Raw genomic sequence first — 11,875 nt, forward strand, 5'->3', positions numbered from 1 at the left:
CGTCCTCCCACAAACCAGTAGCGCTGGATAAACAGCAGGCAAGCAGGATGCAGCCACACCGAGGGGCCGGAGGAGGGCTCAGCAGCAAACAGCAGACAGTCACAGTTAGAGATGAGCTGGTGAAACTTCCCTTGGGAGGTGGAGGAGACCAAAACCAGAATTAAAAGAGGGGGGAATACTAGACCGAGATTCATCCACAAATTCTGGATGTGGAAATGAGCACTGGTTCAGGCTTTTAGTTGCCCAGAGCTCCTCCATGGTTGTTTGACATGACTACTGGCTGGAAAAACCTTTCTGCTAACCTTGGCTAGGCAGCAGGCGGGGCTGATTTACAGACCGTACTTTGACAACGCAGGGTGGAGAAGCTGGAATAGAGACACCACATCCTGTCCCAGTGTCACTGGGTTTATCAGACAATGTGGAGAATCTTAGATGTTATTTCTGCAGTAGATATTTAATGTATTTTCACTCTGTAATGACCTCTCCTTAAAGAAAGTAGCTTTCAGTGTCAATGATGGAGCCGTTCACAATTCAGTTCACTCAATTCAGTATAAAGCATCTACGCAACTGATGGAACGTGTAATCAAGTGTGACTGTTTGCGGCTCTGGTTGTAGTTTTTGGCTGTGATGGTGTCAGAGCTGCTCACTGCTGCAGCTGAAGAAAGGTCATCAGAGGTCACAGCAGCTCCCCTCTGCACCGCTGCGGGAAGCAGGAGCTTTAATTATGCAAATGAGCCTGAATCCCGTCTGCTGGACACACACATACACTCAGTCAACTGCTACTTTTATTTTACCATTCAGCCAATTGATACTCAAACCATATTAAAGCTGATTATTACTATAGTTTATCTGCAATAACACCCATAATAATAACGATGTTAAGGTGCATTGGACACTAAATAGTCCATGGAAACAAATTAAGTAATACTAGCAGTACTAATAATGACAATACTGTAGTTCTATCACTTAAAAAAACATTGTGACATTTTCCTACGATAAAAAATGTAACTTTTAAACATTGTGAATATTAGTTATGGTACTTTATATGAGACAGTAGGAAACATAGTATGTATAAATGTAAAAACAATGGCAGCCAAAAAAGCATAATTATGACGTTTTACTCAGTCCTTATCGGCTAATGTTGAGACGCCATTAACTGCTGTTACAGTATGTGTGGGCAAGAAGAGCACATTTTGTACGTGTGTGAAGGGTTTTATCATTTTAGACTTGATTCTGTCATTTCAAAGAACAAGTCTGGAGCTGCTCTAACTGTGCAGCTGAATCACATCTAGTGTCACTGGTCAGAAAACAGTAGAGGAGTTGTTAGTTAGTTTGTTTCCATGTTGTGACCTTCACAACTTTAATAATATTAATAATATTTCTAACTTTATTTATATAGTACTTTAAAGCACATTGTTACAAAGTGAACAATACAGCATCACATTTAAGTGGCAAATAACTGACAATACAGCAATTAAAAGTAAATAGGACGGAGAGAATAAGATGCCGTTGGTGTAATTAAATACAGCAGAAGTATAATTAAATGCAGTTAAACACTGGCTCTGACACAGTGAGAGTGTGTGTGTGTGTGTGTGTGTGTGTGTGTGTGTGTGTGTGTGTTTGGACCCCTCCACTTGCCTCATTCAGTCCTCACCTCCTGATGACTGTGGCTAATGAAAAGCCTGCAGAGAGGAAGGAGGTGGGGGTTCACTGCCTATTCTTGTCTCTGGATGGGGCGGGGCTGGGGGCTGGTTGCCAGGGCCGACGGTGACTCCCGGGCCCCTGGCTGACAGTGGCGGGCTGTCAGGCCGAGCGGCCGTCTGGTGAGCAGGCCCGGCCCTCCTCGGTGAGCTGGCACACGCCGGCACAGCAGCCCAGCCGAGGCATGACGAATCACTGAAAGAAACCTTGCAAGGTCACACAGAGGAACACCTGAGCCATGGAGCGGGGGAGTGGGCGGTGGGGTTCTCACTCAGACACCAGGGCATAGTGGTGAAACCAGAATGTACAGGAGCACACAGGAACACAAATAATCTCCTTACATTTCCTTTGAAAGGTTCATTTAGGTTCATTTTTCCTAGTTTTCATTTCTATTGGTTCTGACAAAACCAAAAAACTGATCTGGGAAGCTAGTTTATCTAAACCCTTTACTTAGAGGTAAAACTGAAGGTGAGTTCACCTGAAATGTTGATGATAATCCCTCACCAATACTGTACGTACAGGAGGTCAGCGTTGGTTTACTGTTCGCCCTAATTTTCTCTTCTAAGTGACTACGCTTGCTGCCTCTCTGATCATCTGACTCTTAAGATGAGCATCGTAATAAACTAGAAGCTTAGGTGGTGTCAAGGTGGTAAACACTGAACACTTCTGGAGCTTTCTCTGCAGCTTTAATGATCAATGCATTTGTGTTTTTCAGGCTGAGTCCTAATAGAGCAGATCAGCTGCTGTAGCGACCAAAGCACAAATTCAGACCTTGTTACAATGTACCACAGTATGACAGCATTTACTGTACGACAATTACATAAAAAGCCTAAATGAGGACTTTACCTGCTGCCATTTTCAGAAAATTGACACCCACTCTAAACAAAATGACGGCTGGCATTAAACTGAAACACATTATGGGATTGCTTTTACATCGTGAGTCATATTAAGAGCTTTGTTTGGACAAAAATCCTCAATTTTCAATAATAAATCATCTGTGGTTTAAAAAAAATAACAACACATAAGCTTTAATTAGCAAAACCATTTTCCCAAATGCCTGCATGGGGCTCATTTCAAATGAACCAGGGTCCTTGATCTCCAGAGGAATTGAGTTTTTCAGATGAGTTTTCGCAAAATTGAGCTACTGATGGACGAGCAACCAGTCAGTTACATGAGCTCAGGAAGAGCGAGGGCCCCGCCGCGCTGCCTGAGGCCAGCATTGACCCGGCACTGAGGCTTTCAAGTCACACACTTCGTTGTCAGACTCAAAGACTGGGTTACAGGGCAGTTAAAGTAATGACCTTGTCTCTTTATCTTTTCTTATCCAAGGCTGCCACATCGGTATAAATCGCCCTGCTCCATCTCTGAAGTGGAGCAAGACACGGAGCCTCCACCTGCTTAGAAGGCAGTTTGTGACCTCTGACCCCTCCGCAGAAACAAATGGAGCCACAGTATGTTTGTGTCGGATGTATGGGGGGGGGGTTAAGGAAACTCATGGCTCCCATGTCAGTGACAGTCACATGGTTATCGCCTCCTCATTGCTCCACACGTACATAGTTCTTGTCTCTTCAACAGAAGCTTCAGTGGATGTTTGTCACTGTTTCATGTATATCATGATTTAATCACCAGGTCTGTTTCCATTGCACTTTACTGATGCACCAACTTTTCCACCTCAGCCAAACATATAAACAACCACAAGCTGGTCACCACACGTTCTCCTTTGTCACAGTCATTACAGTATTGATGTATGCAGGTTTAGTAGTATCTTAAAGACTTTGTGAATGATTTCTGTTTTCTAAAATATATAACTGTGGAGCCACACTGCTCAGATGGATGTCTCCTGTCACGCTCGAACAATGACAGGCATCAGTAATTGAAACATTATGGCACCCCAGTGTGGTAGCTCGAGGGCCTGGGTTCTTTGGAGACAGCATGTGTGTGTGAGTGGGTGGTTAGGGAGTTGAAGAGGGCGCGGTGCAGACCTGAATCAATAAGGGTCAGGGAGAAAGGGTCGTCTGAAGTCGCCATAAACTGACAGAGGTTTCAAAGGGTTTGGATGGTGGCAGCTGAGCCCTTTTACAGAGGAGCTGCTGTCAGATTAACCCCCTCCAACCACAGTTGGACAACTTGTTTCATTGCCTAATGGAGCTGCAGGCAAGTGGATTATTGCAATGGCAGACCATGACGGGAAGTCTCTCTCCTCAAAAATGATGTCAAGACAAAGTCTGCCAGCCCCTGACAGTTGACAGAGCTTCTGTTTTCTTCAACCTTGAACTCCAGTGCACTTTTAACATGAGGAAAAAGAGGTGATGCCAGAGAAGGAAAAGATTCCACCAAAGGCATTTTCAAGTGTTTGCAAAGCAAACACGCTTGAGGAAACAGTCTCCACTCTGAGAAGCAGATATGTCCTTGAATTCAAGGAATGAAACATTGTTTTGATGGGCAAAGTGTTGGGTGACCCACACTCGGCTGCTTCTTGAGCAGCGGCTGCTTAATTAGCCCCCATCAACAGCACCGACTTTCCTGTAACATGCTCGAGAGGCCTGCGGTCATGGCAACCCTCCTGCAGAGAGACAATTGGCCTGTAAATATGGAGCAGTGTGGCTCAGTGTGGTGCAGCTAAGGAGGCACGAGCACTCAGTCTGAGTCAGTACACCTGGACGTCCCTGCACAGAAAAATATATACATTATAATGAAATGGAGTCTGACTGCAGATTCTAATGATGCCGGACAGAAGAGTCATTTACGATATACAGCAAATCCACTGCCACACATCTAAAACACTGTTTGAAGCTCGCAGAGGGAAAATCTAATGAGCAGGCAGATGCTGTTTAAGATGCTGCTCTGCTCCTTCAAGATTTTTTTATTGATTATAGAGGATTCAGACATAAAAGCCATTATTTTTTAGATGGCTGCTCAAGTTGGGGAAGTGTAAATATGACGGAGAGTCTTCCTCTTCCTTTCACCATGTCCTGAATCTAAAACTCTGCTGTGAAAAAGCTGTGGTGCTGAAAGTTACGGGCTTCGGTCTTGTCCCAGATGGCTCAGCGCTGAGACACAGCATAATCTAATTTTTATCTCCATTACCCAAATAAGTGAGCAGATTAAATTTTCATCTGCATCCTGGGTTTAGGAAATTAAGACGGCGCTGTAACAGAGATGAGGCTTGATTGCTGCTAAATGTGATTGTCAGTGCAACGTTTCTCATGGCTGATAATCAGTGATGGTGAAAATTAGGAATTTTTTCCCACAAAGTGCTTCATTATACAAACTGTGCAGGAAAACTGAGATGAGTTAAAAGATGAAACTATTTTTGAATGTTAATAACGTTAGATTTTTAGGAGAGTATGAGCTCCTCAGGTACGGCCGAGTGTGCCACTGTTTACATGCATCTTTTTCACTAAACCACTTTTGGACTTTATACTGCAGTAAACACTGGCGACACAGAGCACTGAGGGCATGGTGTGTAAAAAGTAACATCACAGCGTCCTAAAAGGCCAATGTACTGGAAATAAAGAAGCAGAAGTAGCACTTTCCCACTGTTAATATTGGGATATTGTTCAGGCGGCCCCTGGCCCTGCTCAGAAATCCATTCACACTTCCAGTCACATTAAAAGAGTCAAGAATCACTGAACATGGTGCAGAAGTCAACAGAGATGTTCCCCACTGCCAACGACATCTGTCCGTGAGGGGGTGTTGCAACTTAATTGGATTTCTGGTGTGTTCAGCCATGAGTCTGACGGTGTGCTTTCTCTTCAAAAACAGAAGCTGCAGCTAAAAGCTGAAGTGCGTGTGACCCTCTCCCTCCTGCTGAGTGCTGATCAGCCTCCACCCTGTCTGGGCATGCCAACACCCGGGCGTCTAGTTAACCAATCTGCTGGGAGCGGCAGGAACAGCGTATGCCGAGGCAGAGGTGGCTGATGAGACGCTCCCCGCTGTATTAACAAACCACATAACAGCACACAGCAGCGCCTCCGAGTTCACAGAAAGCTTTTCATGTGATCATTAGAGAGCGGAGAGGAGAGAGAGACATCTCCCCAAGGTTCAGCTCAATACAACAACCACACCGGGTGTGTGGAAGGAGTGTCTGCTCCAGCAGGCAGCTAATGAAGGCTGAGAGGACCTGTGGCAGCTCGGTAATTGAACCTCTGGGACATTCTCCCACTCTACATCAGCATTCTGCTTTCCTGAAGTTGCACACAGCCTTGTGCTGCTGCTGTTTAGTGTGCAAGGATGAAGGCACAGTGCTGCTTTTGGGAGGGGACAGCTGGATTTTGTTGACTGGAGGCGAGATGTGTCCAGATCTGGCGAGTTCTCTGCTGCTAGAACAACATTATTCCGCACTTTGGTTAAGAGTATGGAAAGATTTGCGTCTGGTTTAATACAGAAAAATTCTGCATTGACTTTAAGCAGGAAATGCAACATATTGATCAATGATTAACCAAAACACATTCATCCCCAAACATTTTATAGCTTTTGTTGCCTAAACCTAATCCTCAGGACACAAACTCCAGTCACTGGACTCACAATCCTGCACTCTGTACGCTTGTCAACCACCTTGACCACTGATGACGTACTGAACAAGACTACCAGACACAGGCCCAGGGGCTGAGGATCTTATCTGCTGAATATCCCACAAAGAGACAAAAATGGCCAAAATGAGACACAAAGCAGTCACAAAGAGATGCTAAATATCCTCAAAGATAAAAAATGCAAGCAGATGCAAAACAACTACAGAGAGATGCAGACGTGCAAAAATAACCACAAAGATAAACAAATCGTGTCTCTCTCAGTCTGGGTGTCTTGCTTCTATGTGGAAGGGTGGGGGCCTTTTACATGTCAGTGCCCAGGGGCCCTTTGTGTCATGATCCTTCCATGACCTCGGCAGTTTGTCCCTGCAGCTCTGGTGGAGTACGCTGATGCTTCAGTGCGTTTTAAACACCTTCACTTCAGTATTGTCATTGTTCTTCAAATTGCTGGAAGAAGAAGACCTTTGTTAGTTCAAAACCTTTTTTCTTTGATTAAAAAAAGCGGTTAAAGTGTTTTTTCCCATCTTTGGATTCCAAACTCATGTTGAGACGGGACTTTTTCACAACAGCAGAGGTATGACTAGGCATGGGTCCGGCTGACTTGACCACCAGCCTCAGTGCCATCACTTTCTGGCACTATTTGAGACAGAAACCGAAACACTGGGGGACGTCTACCACGTCTGCCCCACAGATGGCCCGGACCCGTTCTCCCTCTGTCCGCTGGCTGGACCCACTCTCCGCTGAACACCACACTGGTGCCAAATCAAAAGTCCCTGGCTGCTGCTGGCAAAGCTCTCTCCTCACTCATCTCATCTGACTGCTCATGTAAATAAATAACACCAACAAAATAGCAACAAGAGGGCGACACCCGCCAGAACCTGGTCGGCCATATGGGACCTGCTGGCCGTCAGGGGTCACAGATGGCTGCACAACCCCCGCTCTGTCCCACATTTTTCTGGGCTGCTGTGCTTTTAGGTCGTCCCCGATCACTGAACCGCCCTTTTTAAACTAATTTTTGACTGTTGACACAGGCACAGATGGGTAAGGCACAATAGCAAATAATTAACCAAAGAGGGCTGAATTAAAGGGGGACTTATTATGAGATGGGTGGTGGATGACTCACTTTGCATTAGGCTTTGAAGACGGTCCCTGGCGGCTAGCATCATGCGCTCCGGCGTTAAAAGCCTGTGCGTCCTGGCACCTTGCTCAATAGAAAAGCAGAAGGTTGATGCTGCTGCATTAGTGCTGAGCCTTTGTTCTCCCAAGGGGCTGTCAAATGGAGAGACGACTCCCTGAGACATTTTATAGATACATTCCCCTCAAAGACAGCTGAGCTCCGGCAGGATGAAGTGGGCTCCCAGAGCATTAAAGCTGCAAGTATTCCATTCATCTTTTTGTAAACATGCACAGAGATGACTGACAACAACTCGGAGGCCGTACCAGAGGACTAGAAGTTCAATTTCACTCTTGTTAATGTGCTTTGTTGTTATTTCGTTTCCTGCCCTCTCCTGGGTTTCCAGCACTCTCTGATTAAATGCTTTCATGTGTGTCCTACAAGCACAGCAGATGAGGAAATGAATTCCTTATTACAATTTGCTCAGCACGACAGGAGAGCTTTGGAGGGCACTTAAAATGTCAGCAGATTAGAGTTTCACTTCTGTAAACGTTTCATAGAAAGTGAGCTCTGAAAAGAAGCTGAAGTCGATTTCAAAGTACATTTTGGAAAAACAGAGTAAAATGGAACCTTGTGTTTCACCAGATGTTTTCATCCTTCAACATGTGTTTGACTGGATATTTAAGTACAAGTGCTCTTAACTGACTTAAACATTCCTCAAGTAAAATGATTTAAGTTGAGCCATGCTCTTCTAGGTCCCCACAGAGTTTAATCTGATCTGTTTAGCAATTATAAAATGCATCTTAATGTGGGGTGTAAATCTACTGATCAGTCATCAGATGAGCCAGACCACATCTGGCTTTAGAGACTGCATCTCACCTGGGTGTAAGATCCACAGACTGCCCCAGAGGAGTCAGTCTGTCTGTTGCTCCACCACACTTCAATGCAGCACTTCCACCTTAACATCTGTGTTTATGAAGCTCAACATGTTTCAGTTTTTGGCAAAACTGTCATAAATGTATAAATTCAATTATATATTTATTACTGAGGTCACAGTTAAAGGTGTTGCTGTAGTGGACTACAATATATTTAGAGGTGTTCCTAATATTCTGACCTTCTCATGTATGCAGCCTGGGAGGACAAAAAATATCGAGACACCTGTGAATATCATGTCGTCCAACATTGTACAGGTGTTCCTAATAAAGTGGCCAGTGAGTGTATTTTGGTGTTAGACTGCTAGTCCGATGAGCGATTTAAAGATTTTACATGGACTCTAGAAACCTGTGATGACTCATTTTAGTTTTCCTCGATGAGTAATCAGTTCAAGAGAAATCATTTGTTGCATCCTTAAAGCTGAAGAAGAACTTTGTCAGAAAATAGAAACATATGAAAAAGATGTTTAATGACAGTAAGAAGAACGCTTGATGTTCAGTGTGCGATGACATTCTGCTTTTTCCTTTCACGTTTAGTACTTGACTGCATGAAGTAGAAAAAGGTTCATTTACTCTTTTACAACAAAATGATTATTAGCCCTTCCAGACACCCACTGTGTTCTTCTGTTGCCTGTAATAATCCTGCTGCTCCCGCCTCAATCCCAGCCGGGCTGCTGCTGCCTGTCGGCTCCTCCCGGCCCCACGGGCCCCGGGGATCAGACGGCCAGGCCCTGTGGATGGTTACCTGGCAGCCGGGGCGAGGCTTGTAGGTCCCTGAACACAGCAGCACTCAGCCTCCTCCCACTGATCCTCCTCACTGCATTAGCTCCATCTGTGGCCTCAGCCACACTCAGAGAGATTATGTTACATCTGAGCACTCACACTTTGTCTCACAGGCAAACTAATCCGTGCTAAAAGAATAAGATACACTGTATAATAAAAGTAGCGGTGAAAAAGACATCCGTTCACATTTTATCATACGTGATCACTTGAGGGTTAAGAATCAAATAGGAAGCATTGCACAAGTGTTGTATGCAGCAGTGGACAAAATAACAAACACACAAAACTGGATCTAACCACACAGATTGTGATAAAAGCTGTTTGTCAGCCTAAATCCCAAGGTGCTGCTGCAACAGGAAGAGCAGGGGTCTCCAGCCTTATTTCCTCTGAGAGCTCATTTGGCTGAGAGCCTCTCATGTCTTATAGATACATTTATTCATATAACAGATCAAAACACTCGGACTGAACCGCAAACCAACCCAGATGAACAAGTGACTCATTTGTGCTCAGATATCCAAACTCAAGCGTTGTACCAAAAGTTTTCATTTTCTTTCACACATCACTGTATCACACATCGTCTCCCTGCACAGTTCAGTGTCAGTAATCAGTCATAGCTCATTTTGATGTGAATCATTCAGTCTTCCCTCAGTTAATGAGACGACTGGCACTGCACAGAGTCAACAGCAGAGTGTCTCCACTCAGCTTCTCTCTGATGGAGTCACTCAAATGTTCATCTGTCAGATTTAGATTCTGTTGACATTTATGTCAGAAGCTGCTGTTCACTTGCTCTCAGCGTTGCTCGGTGAAGGTTCCTGTAGTTTCCTGGGTTCTAGAAAAGCAGTGAATCCAGTCGAGATTGTAGCTGAACGTGGTGTTAAAGGTTTAAAAGCTGCTCAGAACAACCACAGTCTGACTGACAGGACACTGAGCAGATCCCCTGGAGCAGCTGGGGTTAAGGGACCTGCACCTCAGGGGTGCAGCACCCCGACAACAAGAAGACGAGAGACAGAAGGGCTTTATTTAGCTGAACCAGCTTTCATATTTAAACTTATAGTGGCCACATGGAGGCAGTGCAACAAGCTGTCACTACTGGTATACAGACAGGTGACAGAGTCTCAGTGAGCAGCTGGGCCACCACGGGCCACCAGAACAGCTCCACCTTGGCTCCCCTAGTCTCTGAACTCTCCTGGAGGGGTGAACACCGTTGAGACCTGGTGACCGGGAAGGCCACAGCATCTGGTTCACATCATGGTCATCCTCATCAGACCAGTAAGGGAGCCCTGTGTCCTGTGGGCGGGGACACTGCCATCCTGGAGGAGACCACTCCCATCAGGAGTCATGGGATTGCACTGATCTGTGGTGACTTGTCCTTCTAAGGGGACAAGTGGCACCAAAATGCCCCTGACAGCAGAACAGAGCCACAGGATTCAGACCGTTCTTCTGTCACCTGTCTGTATTTTCACATTATAAAACTGAAATGTGTGTTAGCAGACAGTTTATCCACACATCCAGCAGACACAGAGCACCACCCTCATCCCAGTGGAAACCTGTTTGTGTCTAATATTTGCCCTTTTGACTCTGGCTTGGTCTCCACCAGCTCGTATTTGCTGCTGAGCTGGTCATGCACAGAAGGTTTGTCAGACCTTGTTTGCCCGAAGCAGCATTTGGAAATAAATTTAATGACATTTACTATTAGAAAAGAGTTAGATTGCTTAGCAGAGGTATAAGAAAACGCTTTCTGTCTGAGACTGTAGTCTCTGTGGTTCACTTCATCACTGCCTCCCGGGCTTCAGCAGTCAGATTTGCTGACAGCTGATATTCAGCTTCGTCCAGCAGCTTTCAAGCCTTATTTTCAATCTGAGAGCAGATAGAGATGCAACCAAACCCCCGGACACTGTGGCTGTTCACCTCAGATAGCCTCCTCGAGCCGCGCAACCAAACAAAACCAGCACTCCTGGCCTCCTTTCATCCCCTCCTCCCTCAGTCCCTTCCCTTTTTCTTTCATTACAACTGAAGGAGTGTGTGTCTGTCTGTGTGTTGCATTGAGGTGGGTTGAAGAGGGGGTGCGCTGAAAGAAAATAGACTTCTGTGTGCTTGCTAGCAGCAACAGCTTTTTGTAATCCTAGCCCCAAGCCATACTGTGCACTGAAGCAAGCTATTACATGGCAACAATTAAGAGGCTGGAGCACAGCACCTGGTCCTCCCCATTCGCTGGCCTTCAGTGGCAGCTGACTATACAGCTCCCCCTGCCAGGTGGTTCCACTTCACTCACATTAGCTAGTCACTGTAGGGTTAATAAAGAGCATGCTAACCCTCCCTCCACCCTCGCTGCTTCTTTTCTTCAGTGAATCTAGAGATGGAGCATTTTAAAACTCGTTAAAATTAAGATCCCTCTGCTGGCGCTGGCCAATTAAAGCAGTGGCAGGATGAGCTCCTTGGAATCCAGGGCTAATGTTTCAGGGAGGGGGTGCTGATGGGGGGGGGGGGGGGGGGCCCCACCCGCTTTGGGAGCAGAGGATCATAATAGACCTTTTCATGGATATACAAAACAGATGGAGGCCAATTGAAATGAGACAGGCAGGGAGACTGTACATATCTGCCCGGATACTGGCGATTGTGGAGGGATTCACAAAAACAAGTGTCGAGCCAGCAGCAGCAAGCGACGGCAGCCCTGCTCAGCTTTTGTTTGTCCCCGCCACTCGAAGCGTTATCACACTAAAAACAGCTTGAAAACCAAAACCAGTAAATAAAGGAGTTTGGGCCCAATGTGTCAGGCTTGCAATCAATAGTCATTTGTAAGCACAGAAAGCAGATGTATG

General features: G+C 45.6%; 1 protein-coding gene across 1 annotated transcript in view; it reads left to right on the plus strand.

The window, feature by feature from the left end:
* The window catches only part of LOC109971300 (bifunctional protein GlmU-like), a 27,674-nt gene that overhangs the window by 996 nt on the left and 14,803 nt on the right, over positions 1 to 11,875 (plus strand). The window lies entirely within an intron of this gene.

The sequence above is a fragment of the Monopterus albus genome, unplaced genomic scaffold (genome assembly GCF_001952655.1).
Source record: "Monopterus albus unplaced genomic scaffold, M_albus_1.0 scaffold220.1, whole genome shotgun sequence".
NCBI lineage: Eukaryota > Metazoa > Chordata > Actinopteri > Synbranchiformes > Synbranchidae > Monopterus > Monopterus albus.